Consider the following 6,018-nt stretch of genomic DNA (forward strand, 5'->3'; position numbering starts at 1 on the left):
ATTCCAAGTCCACAAAACTCAATTTGGTATTCGGTCCTCACCTTTTCAAGTAATTCAGATGGATTCAAATCATTAGTCAATGGTCTTAAGTCTTAACTCTTAAATATGAGTTTAATTAGTGTAATAACTTTTTTCATAGTAATTACTACTAATTACACTCTTTCTAAAATAACTTGTACTCCTTGAAGGAATAAGAAAAGGTTGTACAATAAGTATGATTTATAAATATGACCAGAAGATTATGATCTACCATAAAATAAAATCAATTTTTTTATTTTTTTATAAAATCTTTAAGAAGAAATGAAAATCTAATTTATCTAATTTAATATTTTTAGTTACTTAAAAAGTAGGTATAGATATTTTTATTTTAAAATAATAAATTATTATTTTATTATTCTTATTAGTGTTTTGAAGACACTCGTTAATGTTGACCTATATTTGAAATAAGAAAATATTTTGTGAGCTACTTTCTTAATTACATTAATTAATAGCATTTATTTTATAACAAATGCTTTTATTTGCTGGTAAAAATTGTTGAATGTTTTTAATTTTAGTTGACAAAATTTAATTTTCAATTTAATATATATATGTTTACTCCACATGATTAATTTTTCATAATTCTTTCAATTTTCAAATTTTGTTCTCAAGGAACCCATTCATTTTTTTAAAAAAAAACTCATTAATAATTCTAGCATGAGTAGATTTTTCATTTTTTGTTGCATAACATGATTAGATCAACTTAGGTAAAGTTTGTTAAAGGAATATTTATAAAAATAAGAAGTAAGTGACTCATAGGTTAAAAAATTATAACAAACCAAAGATAAAAACCCTCACATGGAGTTAATCTAGTTTTTTTATAAGCAATAAGAATAATATTGAAATGAAGTATAAGGGGTACTGGAGTTAATCTAGTTGATTGCCTTAGAATATACATGTGATTTAAATCAAAAGTGTAAAAGATTTTTACCTATAGTGAGAGAATTAGATTTTAAATATAATTTGTTGATTATGTAGGTGCATATAGAAATTAATCTCTAGTAAAAAATAATTCACATCAATTAAAAAGAGATTTTTTTTTGTCAAATAAGAGAAGATAGATAATTTTGAGGGGTTGTTTCGGGCCAACCTTTTAGCTGGGCCAAATTGGCTGAGATTCATCATGGACTGGGCTAAGACAAGCGCCCACCCAACCCAACATTTGATTTCCACTTTGATGCATTGGTAGTTCTAGAATATGTAATACCCATAGTTCAAATCATCTTAAAAAGACACTCTCTGCTAGGGCACGCCGCCAGGGTACAAGTTTCACCCCCTTTGGGGGTTCCTCTCCTCTAGTGAGGTCCTTCTCTACACTAGGTAGATATATTCTCCCACATTAGGTGGATTTCTACCCAAATAAGTGAGTTTTATGCTTTGTCTTTTCTTTTGGCCACCACCACATTCCATCCACCGTTTGGCCTCCGCCGACCTCCTCCCACCACCGATCTGTAACAACCAGTCATGCTGCCAACCAAGGTTTTAAATATCGGACCGATATGTGAAAATCGGCCGCAACAGCCACCGCTTAACGGCGCAATAGCCGCAACAAGGTTCTTCGACCTTATCCATGGCGTCTCCGTCAAGGTTAAACCTTGATCAACCTCCTCGCCGGCGACCTCTCTGTTCTGCCACCAGCAAAGGAGCGATTTGTACGTATACTCGCCGGAGATCCGTTGACCCTTCTGATCAGTTCTTCACTTCTTCTTCCTCTTCTCTCTTATATGTCACAGTGGTCGTGGACACGCTCTCGCTCAAGTTGGAAACTTCAGAGATCTCTTCGGCTTTGTGAAATGGCTTCTCAACCTTGCTCTGTTCTTCAAACACTGGCTTCTCTGGTTCGAATTTGACCAAGCTTGGCTTCCATTTTGGCGTTTTCAGATAGCACTTCCTTTTGTCGTGAGTGAAATGAGTGAGAGAGAGAGGGGAAAGTTGTGTGAGATGGGGTAATTGATCTTGACCATTGAATTTGTGTTAGTGAGATGTTAATGTGACCCTTGGATGGTGATCCTTGTGGGTGATAAAGGTTTCTTTTGTTCCAATGGGTGATATGGGTTTATTCATAGTAGTATTTACCATTTTCTATTTTCTCTACTTTGTTTTTTTATTATAACTAAAAAATATTTACTATGATAAATTATAAATTCAATTTTGATAATATTAACATAATTTGTGAACCATTCACACCATAACAAACGCAACACGGATCGCATCAACTGTAATATCCGTTATCGCGAAATCCGCAACGCGACCGCAACCGCGACTGATATTTAGAACCTTGCTGCCAACAACCAGGCTCCGATCCGTGACCTCGACCTCCGATCCACAATTTCGGCCTCTTCACCAACTCCCACTACCATCCACCACCACCGGAATCACCATGCGGTCGTGACCCACTGCCTCCCTCCCTTGGCCCTGTTTTGCTATGCTCTCCTTCTCACTTCCAGTGGCTTGTCTTTGCTCTCTCCTCAGTTCTGTTCTTGGTGTGGTGACTCTTCAAGAGTACTAAGACTTTTTTTTTAACAGCCTTGAATGCAGGTGCAGTTCCGGCAGAGTCGGCTTGGCTTGGATATTAGAAAAGCGACACAACAATCAGAAGATTAAATTTTCGCTTGGAGATTAGTAGATCAAGACCTGGTTAGAGATTAGGAGTTTGTTGGTTGTGTTTTAACTTTTAGTTCTGTTCATGTTTGATATGTTGTTAGTCTCAGTTAGGAAAAGCTGAGTTTTCTCGGTGAGGTTAGCTCCCGTCTCTTTAATGCTACCCTGATTATCTTGTAAGTGTAAATCGGGAAGTGTAGTCTAACCTGTGTATCTGGGCCTTGGGCCTCTCTTTGGGTTTTACCCTACTATTGAATGACATTTGATCTGTTGACCAAAAAAAAAATCATCTTAAATTTCTATTTGAAAGTTTAATTTTAATTTACTCATTAGTAAAGTTAATATAAAAGGAAAACTACAAAATAAAATATAGATAACTTAATGGATGTCAGTTGCAGTGGTAAAAAGTGGTTGTTTGAACCTTTAGGCCGAGAGATCGATTCCTAAGAACCGGATTCCTAAGGAGACATTTGACATTCACCACACTCGACTTAAAATTGCGAGAGAAATATATATATACCAAAAAATCCATTAATAAAGAACATTATACTATTCACACACACAAAAAAAAACTGTACAAAGTTTATGATGTATTTAATATTATTATTTTTTTGAAATGATATTTAATATTTAAACTAATAATTATGCCCGGACGGGTCGCATGAGTTGTGCAGTTGTGATTAGAGAACACACTGGTCGTTGGTTAACGACGATTTCACGGAGTTTTGACATAGTAGCGCTTTCTTGGCTAAGCTCTTAGCGATGGAACTTGCCATTCTGCACGCAATGGATAATGGATACAGGTCATTCGAATGTTTGACAAATTGTGCTCAAGTTGTGGCTACCTTACAATCAGGAAGGGATGTTGCAAATTTCTGGGATTGGGAAGCTATTAAGCGTGTGCGTGAGCTAATGACTAAGTTTCAAGATGCCCAACTGGTTCAGATTGATAGAACTAGGAACAACACGACAGATTGTCTTGCAAGGGAGGCCTGCAGGAATGGATCGCCAGTTCAAGTGTGGGGGAACCCGCCCTCGTTTGTTTATGCATCACTATTCTTAGATTCTATTAGTTAGTTTTTCTTTGTCGTTAATTTTCCTCCCGTAACAAAAAAAAAAACTAATAATTATGCAATCAAAATCAATTAAGTGGCATATATGCTGCTTTTATTTAATTATAAAACGGGTGTAAAAGCCCAAAAACAACATATAGGCTAGCTAATGTGGCTCATGGGTTACCTTTGGGCTTTGGTACTCTTTGGGGCTTTTACACGTGTGTATTTTGAGTTATTTAGTTTTTTTCAAGTTATCCTCTCCTATTTTTTATTTTTATTTTTTTGTTTTTAGGATGCTCGTCATTCATTTAGAAAATAGTTGCATATTCTTCTCAATAATCTATATATATATATGAAAATAATGTTTCCTTCTAGAAGCCTATGCCACATGGCACCCCCAAATTCTTCCAATTTCCCTCCAAGAAAAAAAAATCCTTCCTTTTTTTTCCAACATAAAACCACATGACTCACATAATTATTGTTATCTAATTTAATTTTCAGTTTTCTTTGATAAGCATAAAATAGAAACAATTACAAAACACATGCCTAACATTCAAAAAATTAAACAATACAGATTCAAAAAAAAATTTTAGGAATGAAACACATGCCTAACATACAAAACCCAGATTCTTTTTTATTAATTTTTTTTTCATCAAATCTATATATATTAACCCAGCTTTTTTTTTTATACAAAATAACTACAACACAGCTGTTAAAATAAAAATCTCATGATGTTTTAACAGTATAAATAAATAGTGCAAAATTATAAGTTCATCCCCATGTTTAACACTATTTATTTGCAAAAAAATAGAACACAAATTTTAAAATAATACCAAAGAAAAGATGATTTGCAATACAAGTATATTAAAAAAATTCATTCAAATAATTTAAAAAAAAATTCTATTTAAAAAAAACTATTGTTTTTTTTTTAACTTTTTTGGTTACAAGAGGAAGATATTTTTTTTTAAATTTAAACAGCCATTGTTAATTCGGTCAAAATCATAAAGTTTGTACATAAATTATAAATGTTTTCCTATCTTTCTATATATTTCTATATATATATATATATATATATATATATGAAAAGAAGGTTTTCTTCTAGAAAACCTATGACACATGTCACCCTCAAATTCATTCATTTTCCCTAAAAGAAAAAAAAGACATCCCACTTTTTTTGTTACAACATATTTCATCTCTCACCCTATTTAATTTCATTTATTATCAATAATTCCTGATTTGATATGATACACTTGAATGTATATTTTAAAATATTATATTTATGAAAGTTTGTAATAATTCAAGTATTATTACGAAATATTTTTCTCACTTTTAAAATTTTAAATGTATAAATTACTTCAAATTATTTTAAAAATAAATCTAACATTAATTTTTTTATTACATATTCAAAAATATGATACACTACGTAAATTGGAATCCTTTGTCTGTGTGACTCCAACAGTAGTGTTGATAATAAATATTGAAACTTTTAAACATTTCAAATATCATTATTTTCTAACCTATAATTTATGTCTTTAACATGTTTTTAAAAAAATATATTTGACTTTTTGAAAAAATATATTGGAAGGAAATATCATATTAATTTAACATTTGAAATTTATACTTTCTTCATTATAATAATTTTTGAAAATCTAATTAATATTATTGGTTGTAGAATGAGTAAGACGAGAAAATGAATGTTTTCAAATCAAATAAATATTTTTTTTCCAGCATCATGATTTATTTGGTAAATCGGAAAATAAACATCATGTTTTTATTAAGTTTGATTAATTTTTCTGAAATTTTAATCTATATTATTTTATCCCTTATAATTGTTATTAATGACTCTAATTAATTCTAAAGTTAATGGATATAATTAATTACCTTTTCCAGATTCAAAATTCCAATTCAAAAATGAAAAAAAAATCATTTCTTTGCTAAAATTTCAACAAATCAAACAAATAATTTATATTTTAGACACACATCATTACTAAACAAATTCCCAAGGTTTTTTTCCATAAGCCAACCTTATTATTCTATTTCCCTCCAAAAAGCTAGAGCATATTCTGGAAATTTTTCGTCCAGAAATGGAATATTCGACAAATTTATTCTATATATATTTTGTTCGCAATCAATTAGGATTATTCTCATGTGATTATTTTGTCAGTTTTCTCTTTTTTTATGTTTTGCAATATATTCATTTTCTCCTATTCACGTTTTCAACATTCCTTTTTATCATAATATGAAGAAAAAAATTCTCTTCCTCACTCATTTTTGCCTCATCAACATCCAATGATCAAATGTTTGTTCTTTCTATTCCTACATCTTG

Source organism: Lotus japonicus, chromosome 3, assembly GCF_012489685.1.
Source record: "Lotus japonicus ecotype B-129 chromosome 3, LjGifu_v1.2".
Lineage (NCBI taxonomy): Eukaryota > Viridiplantae > Streptophyta > Magnoliopsida > Fabales > Fabaceae > Lotus > Lotus japonicus.